Source organism: Chiloscyllium plagiosum, unplaced genomic scaffold, assembly GCF_037043375.1.
Source record: "Chiloscyllium plagiosum isolate Xiang-an unplaced genomic scaffold, Cpla_swu_hap1 HiC_scaffold_51, whole genome shotgun sequence".
Classification (NCBI taxonomy): domain Eukaryota; kingdom Metazoa; phylum Chordata; class Chondrichthyes; order Orectolobiformes; family Hemiscylliidae; genus Chiloscyllium; species Chiloscyllium plagiosum.
This window is the reverse complement of record NW_028270189.1, coordinates 28,205,928-28,226,176: the sequence shown is the minus strand read 5'-3', so window position 1 is coordinate 28,226,176 and position 20,249 is coordinate 28,205,928. Positions and strand designations below refer to the sequence as shown.

At 41.5% G+C, this 20,249-nt stretch overlaps 1 non-coding gene across 1 annotated transcript; it reads right to left on the bottom strand.

Moving 5' to 3' along the window:
- Window positions 1-7,278: 7,278 nt before the first annotated feature.
- Window positions 7,279-7,361, bottom strand: trnas-cga (transfer RNA serine (anticodon CGA)). Its single transcript has one exon. It is a non-coding gene; the product is annotated as a tRNA-Ser (tRNA).
- Window positions 7,362-20,249: the final 12,888 nt, after the last annotated feature.

Here is a 20,249-nt window from a genome sequence, read left to right as displayed (position 1 = left end):
TACCCAGGAAAGAGCAGACTGAGCACTCTGCCTATAAAAGTCCACAACAAGCCTCTGAATTACAATCGATCCAGACCCTCTTCACTTCCTTATCTGTGTAACCGTGTATGTTCCATGGCTATTCCAAATAACCTGCAAACGATTAGAATGTGGTAGCAAACCAGGGCGCCGGCGCAAAAACTCGCCGAATGTGCAAACTCCACTCAGGCAGTCCACCCCCCACCTGGAATGGAAACCAAACCCGACAGCAGTCATGATTAGAAAATGTCTAAATAGAAACCTGGCAAAAAGAATAGCGCCCCTGTGTGCGGCAATGATTTTGAATATTAATTCAGGCTCTCTTACTGCAATTACATTCCATTGTCATCACTGCAAAGCTTCTTCAAAGCAGATCACGCACTTGTTCTTTTTTCAGAGTTCTTACATCCCGCTTTCATGCACCTTAACCTAATCATATTTCTGACTTTACGAACTACATCATAACAGGCTGGGAACAGAAGAATGAGCTTTTTTACGTATCCACTGATGTTGATAGTTATAATACAGAATATTTGAGTAAGACTTGCTGCGCTTGCGGGCAGTGTATTCGCGGGATTTTGGCTTTTCATTTCATTTTGCGTTTACTCTTTCAGTTTCGTCCTTTCAAGTTTATTGTGTAGAATTCTGAAGAAGACTTTTTGAAGTCGAAATGGTAACTGTGTTCTCTGTCTAAAGGTAGACGTAGTTTTATCCCTGCTCTCTTATAAATTGATCTCCTTCTGACCTTTGCAACGAAATAGGGTGCATTGCACTTATTCGGTTTCAGTTTCAAAATCAAGAGAAACAAGACGGAGAGAGTGTAGAAGCACGCAAATCACTGATTTGCTAAGAGAATTTTTGTAGCATTGATGGGCATGAAGGGCAGATTAAGGTAACGTTTCAAGAACATTTAGTTCGTGTAAGTGGTATGTGACCTTTCTCCGAAATATATCTTTCCATTCTCCCAGTACATTTATTTCACTCCCAGAAAACACTGATTGTGTTCTGTATTCACTTTGTATCGCCATATCTGTCTTCTGGTCGACCAGAAACAACTTGAATTTGCGTGTGCATTGATTGAGTTTTCGCTATTTCTTTTGACGAGCAAACCTCTGCATAATACAACTCCATTCATGCTGATGGATAAGAATTTCAAAATTAATTACGGTTTGTGGATCGAGAGCAATAATGAAATGATCCGCTGGCGAACAGATGTCACTACGCCCCATTCTTACATCGGGCCTGAAGCGGTCCATTGACAGAGTCTACAGACAGGAAGTGTCGAAATGACTAGTGCTTTATTAGTTTTAATTTGATACCTATGGTAGTCCTGTTTTGATGCGGACGTGTGTCAACATTTCTGACGCTAGAGTCAATATTTAAGTCATATCTACTCCATGGAGTGTCTTCTCATATCTGAACACGATGACATGAAAATATCCAGAAATGATAGCGAAGGTTTTTTTTCCATTAAATTGGGAGGATATTTAACCATGTAATTCAGACAGCCAAGATGAATATTTGGCAGTCAGTTCTTCAAGCTGAGCTCTCCATACCAACTCTTCCAATGAAGGTCATAGATAAGATACCCATCCATAATGTTTTGTAAATTTTAGCCTGAACAACAACCTATTGTTCTGAACAATGCTACACCATAGGTAGAGGGCGAAATCCACTTTTCATCATTAATTTTCAATTTCAGTTCTTAATGCACAGTTTCTTACGAATGTGGACTGTGGATACCCTTTAATATTCGATTGTTAAGATCTCCAGGGTTTCTACTCTGTTGACCCATTCTTCGTCCTGGCAGCTGGCATTGATGGGACAAAACAAATGGTGTCACAGTACGCTCTAAACATTCGCTGATACGATATTTACTTTCGTTCTACTCGTGATCTCTTTTCTTGTCCGGCTTCTGAATTAAACAATGTTTCAAATTTTCTTGTTTTCGAATTCGTTAATGTTTGATCCTGCTTATCTCTTATCTCGTGTTTCCAGAGCTGTCTATTAATTCTTGTCTTTTGATTTTGGCGTGGCCGTCTGACGGTTTACTTGATCCGCTTTGAATGGCAGTTTTTGCTGAACAATATGAACTATCCATTCAAGTGGCCCTAGGAGACTTTCTGGGCGAGATCAACTACTATTCCACGAATAATTCTGAATCTAATCCAGTTGGAGCACAGTCAACAATTTCTTGCGATATTGAATTGAACACTTTTGCTTCGTGATTTCATGTACTGAATTTATATATATATATATTGAAAGCAAGAAGAAAACTTGCTGTAAATTCTGGAGAACGAACTAGAAGTGGAGGCTACAACTTCTAAAAAGGATCAGGAAGATCACTAAATGGAGATAATGAGGACAGAAGATGCTGGAAAGTCAGAGTCGATTAAAAAAAACTGGAGCTAGAAACAAAAAGCAAAGCAGTTCATGCAGTATCAGAACAGCAGGAGAGTCGACGTTACGAGCAGGACCCTGAGTCAGGACTGGGAAGGGGGAACGATGCTGACACATAATTACAGGGAAGGGTGGGGCTTGTGGGATAGGTAAGTAGGATGGTGTTGAATGGGTGCAGGTAGGAGGAGCATGAGATTGGACAGTAGCGGCCGTGGAACGTATTGGTGGGAAGGAACATGGGCACGTTAGGTCAGTTCCAGGATATAGGGCAGAGAGTGAGGGATAGATCTGCGATGAGGTGGGTGATGTGGAGATTTAGAACCTGATGATTTCTATATCGAAGCCTTAAGTTTGTTAGTTTCTGCGTCGGAATGTGAAGTGTTCTTCCTTCAATTTATGTGTGCCCTTAATTTGAAAGAGGAAATGTTCCAGATTAGATCCTCGTTGGGGGAGTGGGAGGAGAATTTGAAATGGCTGGCAACCTGGAGTTTGACTTGATTTGGGGCCACGGATGCTTTTGAAACTGTCCCCGAGTTGTTCTTGATCTTTCAGGGTGCAAGACCTGCTGCCGCACCTCACCTCGCAGTGTCCTCTCCTGACCGAGGCCAACCAAATTTTAGTTTTCTTAGGTACGGGAAAACAGGAAACCCAGTGTTTACAAGTACTGTTACAGTCTGCAAACACTGCTACTGTCCAGTAAACCGCCGAAAACGAACCTGACCAAGGGTTTGTGCTTGGCTAAAAGCAAACCAAAGCTTGTCAGCTCTCCCATCCATTATACTCTGTAATGTCAGCTCCATGGACAACAATTAGACTGCATTCCACTGCGGTAGGCTTCTCGGCGTGAGTGTAGGGACAGCTGCCACTTTGTTTTCATGGATACATTACTTAGCGACAGAGTTCCAGACACGTACATACAACAAAATCGTCGTGCATTTTTCCCGCTGACAGTAATGCAACACAGCGCAGGAAGGCTCCAGGTGGGAGTCTGTGTGTCCACATCAGCACGAAATAATGCAAAGATTCTGTCCTCGTCTCCAGTTACTGCTCATCACTGGTGCTGTTGGTGATTTTTGGATGCAAACCATTTTATTTGCCATGGGAATTCACTGCTGTCCTTATAGTTGGTGTGTGCCTCAATATTCCTTGCAGTGCTCAAGGCTCAGGACGAATTCTATGAACTGTATAAGTGCATAACCTGTTGGAATGTTTGCTCTTGCTGAGGTTTTTAACCATGTGAATCTCAAGTCTGTGTTCCCGAAATTCTTTCAGCATATGGACTTTGCGATGAGAAGGGGATGCAAGCTGGAAAGTGTTTGGGCAAACATCCTCAATGCAAACAGACAGATCCTGCCTGCCCTTTGGTTCCTCAGACAACATCACTGCTATGCTAATTCTAGCAGTCTAGCTGTCTGATGTGTCAACCCGATTCTGAAGCAGGTGAAATCCTGGCCAGCAGGAGCCATTTCTGCTCATCAAGAATGCTTTGAGCACACTGATGACTCCATCACCTTAGAGGAGTAGACGATATTAATGATTTACTGCATTAGTAAGTGCATTGCGAACGTCACTGTGTCGAAGACTATCACCTCTCTCCTCAACCAGAAGCCGTGGATGACCACAAAAGTGTGTGCACTGCTGAGAACCAGTGATTCCACCGTGAGAGCACGTGACAACATGGCATTGACGACAGCGAGAACCAATCTTGACCGGGCCATCAAAGAGGCAAAGCGTGCACACGTGCAGAGAATATACAGTCTCTTTCAGGACAGTCAGATGCGGAGCCATCACCAAATACAGCATAGCATCGCCTTCTGGTGTTAGTGATGCCTCCCTCCCGGATGAGTTGAACAAATCTCTGCATGATTTGGACAATGAAGCGATGTTGCAGCGAGGAATGACCAGGCGCTGTTTCTTACCACGACTGACATGAGGAAAACTTAATGTAGAGTTAACCCATGAAAGGCTACTGGACGGCATAACATCCCTGGAAGAATGCTCAGAGGATGCTCTGACGAATGTTTTCACTGACACCTTTAAGATCTCCCTGAGTTGTGCCATAGTTCCAATGTGCTTCAACTCACTATCATTGTCCCTGTGCCGAAGACTGCTTCAGTGTCTTGCCTCAATGACTGCTGCCCCGTTGTGTTAACACTCATCATCATGAATTGTTTCGAGAGGCTCTTGATGAGACGTATCAAGACTCTGCTGCACTCCTCTCCTCCCTTACTGGAAACTCTGCAGTTTGTGTATCGTCCCAATCGCTGAACACATGATACCATCTCTGCAACCCTCCATCTGGCACTCACCCACCTGGAAAGAAGGATACCTACGTCAGATTGCTGTTCATGGAATTCAGTTCCACATTTAACAGTGTCATTTCTCAGCACCTGAATGGAAAGACGTGTCTGCTGGGCCTGAATGTCTCCTTCTTTGACTGGATCCTGTACTTACTGACTGGGAGACCAGTGTCAGTCCGGATAGGGAACAGCATCTCCAACAGCATCACACTGAGCACGGAACGCCCAAGGCTGTTGCTCGGTCCACTACTGTTCATCCTGCTTTCACGTGGCTGTGGAACGATGTCCAGCACATATTATATAAGTAATTCGCTGTTAACATGACGATAGTGGATCTTATCAACAGGACCGGTGAGTCAGCATACAGAGAGGAGGTGCAGCAGTGAAAGTACTGCTGCTGAGACAGCATCCTGTCTCTAAACGTGGGTAAAACGAAAGAGATGGATGTTGACTTAAAGACGGCACAGAGCCATCTCACTTTGCTTATCATCGATGTTTCCCCCATGAAGATGGAGAAAAGCAACAAGTTTCCTTGCGTCCCTCTGGTGGGTAGTCTCACCTCGTCCCCCAACACAAGCTTCATATCCAAGAAAGCAAAGCTGCGTCTCTATTTCCTGAGTAGGTTGAGGAAAGCCGATCTCCCACATGCTGCCCTCACCACGTACTACAGAGTCAATTGAGAATGTCCTGAGCAGCTGCATCAATGCCTGGTTTCGGAATTGCACCAGGTCGGGTCGTAAGAACCGACAGGTGATAGTGATGATAACTGAGAATGTCAGCAGTGCCTTTTTTGCTGCATCAAAAAATGTGCAACCCGAACTGCATCCGCAAAGCCAACAGCATTTTGGACGACCCTGCACATCTTTGATTCAAATTCTTTGCACTCCTACAATCTGGCAGAAAATACAGGAAAATTCAGTCTCTTACGGCCAGACTGTACAATTGCTGCTTCCCCCAAGCCTTCAAGCTTCTCAACACTGTATGATCACACTCTCTTCCATTTTCAGTTTCTGGACGAGTTTTTTGAATGACAGATAAAACAATATTTTGTTAATGATCATTCATTGTTAAATTGTGATTTGTCCACCATTATCTCTATTGTCTTTTCTTGTCAGGAATTACTGCACAGTCTCACAGGTATGGCACTTTTTATGCACTTCATGCCGCTCTGTGTATGACTGTACTGTCGTGTAGACTGTGTTCAAATGGTACACTGGTCCTGGAGGAACGCTGTTGTTGTCCCAGATATATATGTTAGAAGTCACAAATAAAGCTACGCTACGCTCGCTCGACATTGCTCTACTCTCTCTTATCTCAGTCTAAGGCCTCAAAAAATTCATGGGAGTTTTACCTGGATTTCCGTGAACATGATTTACCGCATCCACTTCTCCTGGTGTGGTCTCCTCTACATCAGAGAGACCTACCGCAAAATTGCGGACCGATTCAGGGAACATCTATGGTCTCCTTAGCTTTTCCCAGTCTATACTTAATAGCAAGGTTCTGGGAAGTGTTGCTGAACAAAGAGAATTTGGAGTACAGGTTCATAATTCATTGAAAGTAGAGTCGCATATCGATAGGATCGTGAAGAAGCTCCTTGGTCTTCTTTTCTTTATTGGTCAGAGCATTGAGTACAGAAGAGGGGAGATTATGTTGCGAGTATACAGGACAATGGCTAGGTCACGTTTGGAATATTGTGTGCAATTCTGGTCTCCCTCTTCTCAGAATGATGTTGTGAAACTTGAACAGGTTCCCATAAGATGGACAGGGGTGTTCCCAGGTTTGGAGGATTTGAGCTATGGGGAGAGGCTGAATAGGTTGAGGTTGTTTTCCCTGAAGCATCGAAGGTTGAGGGGAACCTTTATAAGTGTTTATGACATCATGACGGACAGGAATAGGATAAATAGAACCCTCGGATGGTGGAGTCCAGATCGAGAGGGCATTCGTTTATGGTTAGACATGAAAGCTTACAAGGAACCTAAGGAATAACATTTGCACGCAGAGGGGGCATGTGCATGATATGAGCTGCCAGTGGAAGAAATGGAGTCTGTTAGCCACCTAGATTATACTATGAATAAGAAGAGTTTAGTGGGATATTAGCTGAGTGCTGGCAAATGGGAATAGATTAGGTGAGGATATCTCGTCTGCATGACGATGTGACTGAGGGTTCCTTGCTCTACATTTGTATGACTCTGTGACTGTATTAGTCTGGAATAATCACAAATTGTGGGTCTGAAATATTATCTCAAATTGTCTTTCAACAGATCGTAGAAAGTGAGGCATTCATCGCCGACAGTTACATGTTTTGTATTGCTTCTTACTTTGCTTCATTCCCGCCCAAGCATTCGAATTTCACAACAACTCATCACGTGTGTCCACCCTCATTCATGTTGTTGGCTTTCTTCTGTTTCGACATATAGTTTGTTCTTTCAAATGTCTGGGTCATTTTTGAAATTACTTCGGAATCTTTACGTTCGAAAATCGATTTTAAACTAAACGTCTCGCTCAAGCTTTTAGATATGCAAAATCCCAAGAAGAAAGCAGTGGATTTCAATGGGTACAACGCTGTGAGCAGGATTTGAAACTGCGTGGGGAAACCCCCGTTGGATTTCGAATCCAACGTCTTAACCACTCGGCCTTCACAGCCGCTTTGCTACTTCGTGTTTTCATTGTGAAACACCCGAATCCATGAAATACATCAGATGTTGAAAGAACAATTTATCAAGACACAAAGATTTCGCCAAAACCTTTGCAGTGACCCAGGTGAAGGTTACATTCGTCGGTTGACCAGCTTTCACCGCAGCCTGGATTCTGACACAGATGAACTTGTGAGGATGTTTCTTCGTGGAGTTATAGAGTCACGCACTTTGCACCACAAAGGAGTTATTTGCCTCATTGCATATGCTCGATTTTGACTCACTTGTCCAACACCAGGTATCGAAGTGGATATGCTAACAAGTTTTAATATTCAGGCTATTTGGTACCAGGAACATTCATGCTAAATACCTGAACACTGGCTTACATTCGAAAAAACAATCGTAATTAGAACGAATTCGGAAACGATTGACCTTAATGGTTCCAAGAATGAAACTCTTAGGTTCTGACATCAGGTACAGAACTTGTGAGCGCAAGAGAGGAAGATTGATCAAAGATTTGGAACTGGAAACCGTTTTGACTGAATCATTTGCATTCTTTTTGCATGGAAACTGATCCTTTGTTCTAACTTGACCATGCTGGATAGATATCCTAACTTAATCTCGTCCCATTTTCCAACATTTAGCCCACATCCCTCGAAACGCTTGTTACTCATATTCCCATCCAGATGCTATTAAATTTTACAGTTGAACCAGTATCCACCACTTTCTCTGCCAACTCATTCTAGACACGCCTGAAAAAGTTGCCCATTTGGTCTCTTTTAAATCTTTTCCTTCTCATTTTAAACCTAATCTTTCTAATTTTGCACTCCCTCACCAGCAGGAAAGCAGCTCTTCTGGTCACTCTATCTATGCCCGTCATGATTTAATACAGAGCAACGAATTGACTTTATCATACTTGTCAGGTGGGAAAGGTCAGTAGACTTTTCTTCCAAGGTAACAATTTGAAAACTGATTGATGTAGAAAGTCTGACGTACAGAATTGTAGAAATGCATTTTGGTGTCGTTTTAATAAGTCATTGAAGTATAGCAGCAATTACAGAAATCTGTTGTGAAAGCTGCAGAAGAACAGCCTTTCCAGCCGAAGGACTTTAGGCCACGAGAAACGATTCTTTTTTCCAATGTACGATAGCTTGGTTATACTGCACTTGAGTACAGTATGAGGAATTATAATCCTCAATTTAGGAAAGTTACTATTGCCGTATGAGGAATGCCACGAATGTTGATTAGCCTTGGCAGCATAGATTGGCGTTTGTCCTGTGAATTGAAATTGGGCAAATCCTGCCTGAATATTTTTTACCATTTCAAAACATGAGAGGTGATCTCATTGAAAGCTGCAAAATATTTGAAGAAATAAACAGGATGGTACAGTTAAATTGCGTCTCGTCACTGATGAATCCAGAAGAGGCTGTGGGCACAAGTTTAAATTTAAGCATTGTGATTTATGCCCACCGTGAGGACTATTAAATTTTAGTCTTAGTCTTGAGAAGTTTCGCTATTCTTCACTACAGTGAGCCGTGGATATTTTGTATTTGAATGCCTTTAAGTTGTGTTTGTTCGTTTTCGAATTTAAAAAAAAGGCCTTAAGCTTTATGTGGTTATGCCTGTACAAGGCTTACAAGTATTCAAGTATCCGTGATCAAGTAGTGGAGTAGGCTTTCCAGTATAAATCGTCTGGCCGTTTGCAATTACCCTTCATACACTCCAGAGTGAACCTGTTCCGTTGATAATAATCTCTATCGTACAAGGGTCTTCCATTGGTCCCAAAAACACAGTCTTGCGATAAAAATAATTTAAATACTTTTTTTCCAATTTTCTCAGTATATATGAAGACCACGTTCAGATAACATTGACTGCATCTCAAGAATCATCACAGAATATTGCGAAACGAAGCAATCTCTGCCCTTTCATAACGCAATTATACTTTGGAGCACCTGAAGTCAGATGGAGATAAAGACCCGATTGGATTGAAGACACAGTCCATAGAATCGCAAAATTGTTAAGGCGGTAAAAGATGCCATTTGCCATATCATAGACCATAAGGCATAGGAGCAGAAATTATACAATTAAGCCAATGGTCTGGTCCACCATTCAATCATGGCTGATCAATTTCAAACTTTCTCTCCCACACTTTCCTTTCATCCTTGATTCCCTTGATACTCATTAACGTATATATCGCAGTCTTAAATATACTCAACGAACTGGACTCTGTAGACTTATGTGGCAATGAATCACCTTCATACGCCACTCGCTGGCTGAAGAAGTTTCTCCTTCTCTCCGCCCTAAAAGGTCTTCCCATCGTCCTAAGGCTGTGCACTCGGTTACGATCTCACCCAAAATGAAAACATCTTTCCAACATCTACTCTGCCTTGGCCATTCAGTATTTATTGCGTTTGACTGAGATCCTCCCTCATCCTTTCAACCTTCATCGTGTATAGGCCCAGAGTCCTCAAACTTTCCTCAAATGTGAAGCATTTCATTCCGTGGACCATTCCTGAGGACCGATTCAGAAACGTGCCTGTTTGCAATTGTTAACTCAGATTCATTGCCTCATGAATGTCTCCTGATTTTTCGTCCTAACTTGTCACACTATTACTATCCATATGATCACCCAATGCCCACTTGAATGCCTCATTATTTTTATTTTAGGACATTTGCATCTAGTGGATCCCACTCCCTAACTTCTCATTGTTGCATTTTAAAAATTCATTCAGTGGATCCTTATATGGCGGGTTATGTTAGCATTTGTTGTCCATCTCTAATTGTTCAGAAGGCATTGAGTTTCAACGAGAATTGTGTGGATCTGAACTTACATTCCCACCATAATGGACAATGGCGAATCAAATGGTAAAGATATGGCAGGTACCTCCGCTCACCAGTATGGCAGCCGAACGGAAGAACCATTGCCAGCATTGAAAATAAACGTTACTTCAAAAGATTGTCTGAAATTTATGGACAGATGCCCGTGGAGTGAAGCAGACATTGAAAGGATGTAGTTTTATACTTTTTAAACCGAAGTACAGACTTGTAAGAAGGTTTTATTCTGAATAAACTGGGTTGAGCATCTCGAAAAGTAAGCCTTTCTACATTCTAGTTCAGTTCATTCTTTTATTCTATTCGACACAAAGAACAAAATGTCAAGCAGGCCTGTTGTCATAAATAGGACGTTGTAAGTGCAAAATGGTTCATTGAAACATTGCTCTCTTTTCTTTTTCCCTGTGCATGAACTTCTATTGCTAGATGATGGAAGATTCGCCCACAATCCAAAAATATGCAGGTTAGCAGAACTGACCATGCAAAATTCCCCACAGTGTTCAAGCATGCTTTGGTGAGGTGCATTTGTCAGGTGTAAATATCGGATAATGGGGAAAGGGGAATGCTAATGATTGGGTTACTCTTGCAGTGTTGGTGTGGACTTGTTGGGCCGAAGGACCTGGTTCCACACCTTAGTGATTCCATTTTTAAAAAAGGTGCTAATTCTGGCTCACATGCATCTGTACATATTCATCATGCTACTAATTTCCCCCACCCGTTCCACCAAAATGGCAGTCCACTCACGCGATGTACTGCGTGCATATAAGTTGCAAAATGCTGAACTTTAAGGAAGATATGCACTATAAAACGAAACGTGGTTTCAAGAATGCGGGAGGAAAGATATTATGAAACTTAACCAGAGTCGCCCAACTGAAATGATGTTCCTGCAATCAAAAAGATCGGTTTCAACAGATTGAAGGACTGAAGTTGGGAAATTACTTCAGTTCAACAAAGATTGCGCATGAGATCTTTTCCCATGTGCGTGGTGTAGTTCATGAACGGTGATTGTCTTTTTTATATCAGTGAATGGGGAAGATGCAGCCTTTCGAATCCTTGATTACCAGTTTCTGAGGTGCAGTCAAAATGTTTGCACTTTGCACCACGTGCTTAGGATTGAATGGATTGGAAGTACACCTTGATTATTTGTGACAAATGTTTGATTCTAATGTGAAGAGAATTTTTTCTTTTCAGAAACAAATCTCATGCAAAAGAGCTTCGAAGGTTCAACACCAGAATAGGAGTTGAACGTGAGTCACAGTGGGAAAGGCGCTAAGGGATGAACACTGCACCGACAGGGCACGACAATCACAGGCAACTGTCAAAGTCAGATAAAGCATATTGCAATGTCCTTCAACTGTAAGGAACTGAACTAACGTTTGATTTCATTGCTACCTAACCAATTACAGCCTGGGAATCATCTGTAATGGCTTCCCCTGATCTGCACAATTAACTGTCATGATCGAATTACGGCCTCACGATTCATCATTTACTTTCGTCTCTTCAGCATCAGTATCAGAAAACAAAGCACTCGCTTTTTTCTGAAGCTGTTAACTCTCAGCTACACTCCCTGTCCAAGTCAGTCGCCTCCAGCACATTTGTATACAGAGATCGAAACTTTAAATTTCGGAGCAGGAGTTGACACTTCAATATTACTCTGTCATTCTATATAATTTGGTTAAATCTCTACCTGTTTACCATGCTCCTGTTTTCTCTACACGCCCTCTGAATCTTTTGATATCAAATAAAATAAATGTATTTTCGCATTCATTCGGAGATTTGGCCTCCACAACGTGTTGTGTATCGAATTACGGAAGTGCCCTCTCTGAATCAAGAAGTGTTTCTTCCTGTCAATCCTAGTTGTTCCACGCACTATACTAAGTCTGGAAGTCCTCGTTCTATACTCTGCAATCAGGGTAAACATTCAGCTACTCTCTCTATTCCTGCGAGAATTTTATTTATTTCAATAAGATTCCGTTCCATTTTTCTAATATTTAGTGGAAACATACCCAGCCGAAACAATCTCTTCTTAAATGACAAGACTGCCATTTCCAGTGTCAGCTTGGTGTTGGCGCTGGACGACCTCTCCACCTCTTCCTTTTTGAAATCATTTTGCATAAATTCATGCGAATTCACACTGTACTGCATCAGCTTGCTTGCACATACAATTTTTCTAGACTGTCCTTCTACTTCATTCTATCTACCTCACAACTCACAACCGCAATTAGTTTTATTTTGCAGCAATATGCGGTTAATCAACACTTCACCTAGAAAGAAGACAAGTCGATTCCATTCTATTTCTTTTTACAAGCCAATTCATATCTGTAAAAGAATATTCCACCAAGGTTCAAGTCTTTCAGTTTTCCCAAGTAGCTTCGCCATGTGAGACCGGATCTTTGAGAATCTTTCTCATCACCAGACAATCATCTGCGATGAAGTTTCCTGCTCCTCAAGACGAGGAAGGAATGGAGTGAGTTGAATGTGAAGGAACTTGACAGAGTGCCGATATGAAACTGGGCGGAAGACAATGCATCACATTGAACTTGGAGCATGGGTGATAATTTGTCAGTGTATACTTGGCAGAAGGTAAGAACACACTAACTTTAAGAGAGAGAAAGAAGTGCCAACGTTTTCAAAATGAAGAGTTCACAGGCTGCCATGTCAGACAATGACATATATGTTCCTGATCATTATTTTTAATGTTGGTCAGCATGGGATAATCAGTTGGATTCAAATCAACGCCTGTACAATTTGGCACGATAAATGAGTTTCTTGTGTGCAAATGTATGGAAATATGTATAATCACGTATAAATAAGATGTCACGATAAACTTATCGCTTCAGAACGATGTTACAAAATGCTATCGTTGACTTTCTCAATATAAACAGTGCTCCCGATTTTTGCAGGGACTACCTTTCCAGAATAGGTGATCTATGAACTACACTGCTCAGTGGAATTGAACATATCTTAATATTTATCTTTGGCCCTGTTTTATCCTTGAATCTCCTACGGTGTCATCTTTCATCACTTCAATATTCTCTTCGACCAATGCCACCAATAATCCCCATTTCCTTGCTTTCATATCTTTTCTGAACACCCAGGAGTAATTAACAATCAATTCTACTCCCTTAGCCGGTCGATTTATGTTGATTTTTTTAAACCTTCAACTGGACCACAGCTGGCTAACTGAATCAAATCTGCATTGGGATTCGGACATCAGGTAAGACATATGTGAACCAGAGTCTTCACTTTTGGCCACGTCTTGAATTCATTGAAAACTGTCGGAGAATTTCAAACAGTTCTTCTCTTTTGAATAGCATCTTGAACTATTGACAGATGACTGCTTCTGATGTCGACTCACATTACTCCTTTGAAGATGAGAGAGACAAAAGATTGAAAACTATCGTAATGCTCAGAAAATCTGGCAGTATTTTTCAAATCAAATCGAAGTTTATCAGCTGAAATGCCGAGCCCGCTTTTGATTCCATGGTGCTGACAGCGCTGCTGTGCATTTCCAGCAATTATAAATCATTTTTGTGTGAAGCTGAAGGATGGCCGTTGAGATTTTGTTTGTCTGGTGTGCAGCAGCAGCGTTACGAGCAATCTAACCGAAAATCCCTTGCTCTTTATCTGTGAAGACAGCCACAGGGTGATAATTCAGGTTTTATTTTGCGATTTTTACGTTTCAAAATTCTAAACGTTCTCCTGTCTCTGTCTGCAATAGGCAAATATTTGGTTTTCCATTAATTTCCTTTCCATGTACATTATTGTTGATTCCTTGAGTATATAATTCTTAACTGTGCCCTCAGTTCATGTTTCACCTAACTTTCATATGTAATATACTTGCAGCTTATAAATAATGGCATATGCATTAAAACTATTAAAAACTGCATAATTATATATTGTTAATAAGATGCTACTTTCGCATTTGCAGAATAAGCATATTATCCCCTAATTATTGACCGCATGTATTAAGGCATTCTGTGTCATCGCAAATCCGTTTCAATGCCAGCGATTCCTCACATCCTGAACTGTCAAAGACCCAGAATTGTGAAACATGTCTATACATTTCATTATTCCATTAGCTTCCTTTTTCTCTGTCTTGTTATCCATCCTGAATCGCTGTCAGGAATTTAAAAGAAGTCCCTCACGGTAGATCATCGTAATCACAGTTTTTTTTCACAATTTGATTGCTTTAACTGTATGAAACGTGGAGCAGCAAATACTCCTATGGATTTGCTGTTATTACATTCAATATCCCTGCCGGATATTGCAAGACTGGGATAACGCGAAAGTAGTTGTTTTCAGCTGAAAATTTATGCTCAAATATCTTGTGAAATTTCATTTTAAATCACCTACCATGAAACATGAAAAAAATGTTAAAGCGATATATACGACTTTAATTCGTCAATCCCTAAGGCAGCAATAGCTGATAGTCATGCGCCATCAAGGAGGCAAAGCGTGCATATGCACAGAGATAATATAGCCTTTATCAGGATGGTTGTGATATGATGAGTATATGGAAAAGTATTAAGGCCATCACCAAAGAGACACAGCATCAAATACTTATGCTCGTGATACCCACCTCCCAGATGAGTTGAACAACATCTGTGCATGGTTTGAGGCATGAAATAATGTGGAAGCAAGGAAGGTCATTCCCCACCACGACCCCAATGAACTGGTGTTGTGTCTTCTTAGGACTGACGTGAGGAAAACTCTATGCTGAGTAAACCCACGTAAGGCTGCTGGACCATGTATCATCCCTCGCAGATTGCTCAGAGGATGTACTGACTTGCTGGTGGATGTTCTCATGGACCTCTTTAAAATTCCCTTGAGTTGTAACATTGTTCCAACATGCTTCAAAACCACTACCATTGTCCCTTTGCCGAAGAATTTTTCACTGTCTTGTCTCAGTGACTTCTGCTCCGTTGTGTTTACACTCATCACCATGATCTGTTTCGAGATGCTCATCATGAGGCATATTTCGACCCTGATGCCCCCCCCCCCTCCCCATCTTCGTTCCACACACCGCAGTTTGCATATAGTTCCAGCAGCTTAAAAGATTATACCATTTTCACCACCCTGCATGTGGCCATCACCCACCTGATTAAGCAGGAGACATACAATCAGGTTACTGTTCATTATCTTCAGTTCTACATTCACCAGTATCATTCATCAGCACTTTTTTGGAAAGCTGAGTCTGCTGCGCTTGAATCTGTCCCTCTTTAACTGGGAATCTTCAGTCAACGCGGATTGGGAACAGCATCTCCAACAGCATCACACTGAACACTGGGGGTCCCTGGGGCTGAGTGCTCCGGGGTGATCGCCGTGCGTTCAGGCGACTGAGCATTGATGTGCAGCTCAAATTATATTATTTAGTTCACTGTTGACACGTCGGTACTGGCTCTCAGTAGCAAGAGCGAAGAGATACACAGAGAAGGTCTGGGGCGATTGGACGTGTGCAGAACCAACAACCTGTCCATGAACACGGGCAAATCGAAACAGATGGTTGTGACTTCATGAGAACTCAGACCGGTCAGTCTCTGCAACATGTCGACGTTTTGCCGGTAGAGATTGTGAAGAGCACCAAATTTGTTTGCATGCATTTTCAGATTATCTCACCTGGTCACTCAACACCAACTTCATAGCCAAGAAAGACCAGCAGCGTATCCATTCTGTGTAGGCTGAGGACATCCCATTTGACATTTCATTTCGTCACCTTCGACAGATGGTTGATTGAGAATACACTGAGCAGTTGCATCAATGCCTGCTTCGGGAATTACATCTTCGTGAATCATAAGACCCGACAACGGGTTGTGAGGAAAGCTGAACTTATCATCGGAATCTTCTTCTCTCCATGACAGACATCTTCACCGCACACTTCATCGGCAAGGCCAACGGCATTGTGAACGACCCACAAATCTATGATTAAAGGTCTTCACCCTCCTGCCATCTGGCAGAACACACCACAGCATTGAAACTCTCACGGCCAGATTCTACAAAGCTTTCTTCACACAAGACTTCAGAATTCTTAACACTGCATGATTACACTCTCTTCCAATTGCAATTTTTGGATGATATTTTGAATGTCTGCTGAAAAAATATTTGATTAATGATCATTCACTGTTACATTGTAATTTGTCCACCATTTTCCCTATTGGCTTGTCAGGAATTACGGCGCTGTCTGGCATCTTTTTCAATTTTTATGTACTTTATGCTGCCCTGCTTATGTCTGTACTGTCGTGTATCTTCTGTGTGGAAATCGCACCTTGTTCCTGGAGCAACGCAGTCTCATTTTTATTGTTCCAGTTGTATACGGTAGAAATGATAAATAAAGCTTATCTACTCTCTATATACCCTACTCTACTGTCTGTTATCTCCATGCATGGCCCCAAAGAACTATCGCAACCCACCAGAGTTTTAACTAGATTTCCTAGAACATGATTTACTGCACCCATTGCTCCTAAATTCAGGACAGGTTCAGGGAACATCTATGGTCGGCTCTGCTTTTTTCTTGAGCAACACTCAATGGCAAGGTTCTGGGAAGTTTTGCTGAACAAAGTGACCTTGGAGTGCAGATTCATAATTTTTTGAAAGTAGAGTCGCATGCAGATACGATAGTGACGAAGGTGCTTGGTATTCTTCCATTATTGGTCAGTGCATTGAGTATAGGAATGGGGAAACTGTACACGACACTGTATAGGCCACTTTTAAAATATTGCGTGCTATTCTGGTCTTCTTCCTATCAGAAGAATTTTGTGGAACTTGAACAGGTTCATCAAAGGTTCACAGATATGGTTCCAGGTTTGGAAGATTTGAGCTGTTAGGAGAGGCTGAGTAGGCTGGGAGTGTTTTCACTGGAGACCCAAGACTGAGGGATGACTTTAAAGAGGTTTATGAAATCATGACGGACACGAATAGGATAAATACAACAGTTTTTTTCCCTCGGGTGGTGGAGTCCACAAGTAGACGAATATATTTTTGGTTCGAGGCAAAAGATGTCCAAGGAACCTAAGGGACAAGCTTTCCATGCAGAAGGAGGTATGCACATGGAATGAGCTGCCAGAGGAAGTGGTGGAGGCTGGTACATGTAATGAATTTATAAGCCAGCTGGATGATTCTATGAACAAGAAGGGCTGAGTGGGATATAGACCGACTGCTGGCAAATGCGAATACATGAGGTCAGGATATCAGGTCTGCGTGGACAAATTCGACTCAAGGGTCTGTACGCCGATGCCTTAATCTCTCAGTCAATGCTGCTGAATGCCAAGTCAGAAATTTTCATGGTAAAACAATCGACTCCATAAAACAAATATTTTGTTTGAAGAACAAATGGTAGAGACCATTTCGATTTCGCCAAATCCATTGCAGACACCCAGATGAAAGTCACTTTTGCAAGTTGACAGGCTTTCATCGCAATGTGGATTCTGACACAGCTGAACTTGCGGGAATGGCTCGTCATCGAGTTATAGAGACACGCAATCTACACCACACGTAAACAAGACTTTTGCCTCACTGTGTGCGCACTTGCAATAAATTTTGACACAATTGTCCAGCACCTGGTTGCGAAACGGATATGCAGCTGAGTTTTACTATTCCGTGAAATATGTAATCTGAATTATACATGCTGTGTACCTAAGTACGGATGTGCATTAGATAAAAGATATCCGAATAAGGAAGAATGCAAAATCGATTTACAGGAATGGATGCAAGAATGAAACTCTTAAGTTCTGACATTATGTAAAGAACTTGTGAGCATAAGAGAGGAAGATTGACCGAAGATTTGTAACTGCAAACTGTTTTGATGCAATCATTTGCATTCTTTTTGCAGTTGTTCAAGAGTCATCAAGTCATACAGCAATACAGCACGGAAAGTGACCCTTTGCTCCAACTTGACCATGCTGGACAAATATCCTAAACTAATCTGGTCCCATTTTCCAACATTTGGCCCACATCCCTCTAAAACTTGTTACTCATATACCCATAAAGATGCAATTGAATGTTGCAGTTTTACCAGTCCCCACCACTTTCTCTGGCAGCTCATTCTAGACATGAGTGAAAAAGTTGCCTTTAGGTCCCTTTTAAATCTTTACCCTTTAATTTTATACCTATGCTTTCTAATTGTGTGCTCCCTCACCAGCGAGAAAATATCTTGTCTACTCACACTATCCATGTCGCTCATGTATTAATGAATAGCAAATATTTGACTTAGTCATACTTGTCAGCTGGGAAATGTGTGTAGATAATGTCTTTGAATGTGGCAGTTTTAAAACTGATTGCTGCAGTACGTCTGATGTACAGACATCTAGAAATGCATCTCGACGTCATTGTTAATAAGTCATTGAAATCTCGCAGCAGTTGCAGCAATCTGTTGTCTCAGTTTCAGAATGACAACCTTTCCAGCGGAAGGATTTTAGGGCACGAGAAAGTAGTCTTATTTCCAAGGTATGGTAGCTCGGTTCGGGTATGGGTACTTGTAATCCTCAATTTAGGAAAGCTACTATTGCCGCATATAGAATACCACAAATATTCATTACCATTGACTCCAAAGCTGGATGTTTGTCCTCTGAGTTGAAATTGGACAAATCTGGCATTATGCATTTTTGCAATTTCAAAACATGAGAGATAATCTCAGTGAAAGTTGCAAAATATTTGAAGAGATATACAGGATGGTGCAGTTAAGTTTGTGTTCTCTCATTAATGAATCTGGAAGCAGGTGGGCACAATTTTAAACAAGGTATTCTGATTCATTACCTCGATGAGGATTATTTGATTTTAACGTAATCCTTGCGAAGTTTTGCAATTGTCCACTACAGTGAGACGTGGACATTCGGTCTTTGAGTGTCTTTAAGGTATGTTTGTTCGTTTTTCGAAATAACAGCAGCCTGAATCTTCATCTGTTTGTGCCTATACAATGGTTAGATGTGTTCGAGCACCCGTGATCATCTTAAATAGCGGAGCAGGCTTTCCAGGATAAATCAGCTACTGGTCCTCTTCTGTCCTTTCACCATTAGCCGGCGGACACGCTAAAGATGAGACATTCTCTCTCTCGTACAGGCTTCTTCCATTGTTCCCAAAAACACATTTTGATTGATAAAATTAATTTTAAAGTTTTCAATTTTTTAAATGAAGGAAACGACCATGTCTCATGCGCTTAAAAACTGCCCTGTGGACAGAAGTCCAGAGTTCAGCTAACATTTATTGTACGGCAAGAATCATCACAGAATGTTGTAAAACAAACCTGTCTCTGCGCTTCCATAAGGCAACTATATTTTGGAGCACCAGAAGTCAGACGGAGATAATAATAAATTGGATTGAAAGCACAGTTCATAGAATCACAAGATTATTATGACGGAAAAGGACACAATTCGAATGTTGATGACATTAAAGCATAAGAGCAGAAATTATGCAATTAAGCCCATTGAGTCTTCGCCACATTTCAATCATGGATGTTTACTTTCTCAACACTCGTGTCCTGCCTTATGCACGTTATTCTTGATTCCCTTGATACTCATTAACCTATCTGAGTCTTAACTATACTCTTTGACCTGGCTTCCATATCCTTCCGTGCAAATGATTTCCCTTGATTCACCAGTCGCTGTCTTAAGACGTTTCTCCTTCTCTCCGTTCTAAAAGGTTTCCCTTTATGCCAAGGCTGTGCACTCAGTTAGGAATCTCTCCCAAAAATGAAAATACCTTTCTAACATCTACACATCTCCTTCGCTCCATTCTAAAATGTCTTCCCATTATGCCAAGGCTGTGCACTCGGTTAGGAGTCTCTCCCAAAAATAGAAATACCTTTCCAACATCAACACTGCAATATTCTTTATGTTTGAATAAGATTCCCCTTCATCCTTCCAAACTACATCGAGGATAGATCCACCATCTTCAAACATTCCCCAAATGTGAAGCTTTCCATTCTTAGGAGTGTTGTAGCGAACACCGTCTGAAACGTGCCTGACGGCGATTGTTAAATGAGAATCACTACCTCAGAATGTTTCCTAATTTTTCGCCTTAATTTTGCACACTATTTCTTTCTGTATAATTACCCAATGCTCTTGAATGCCTC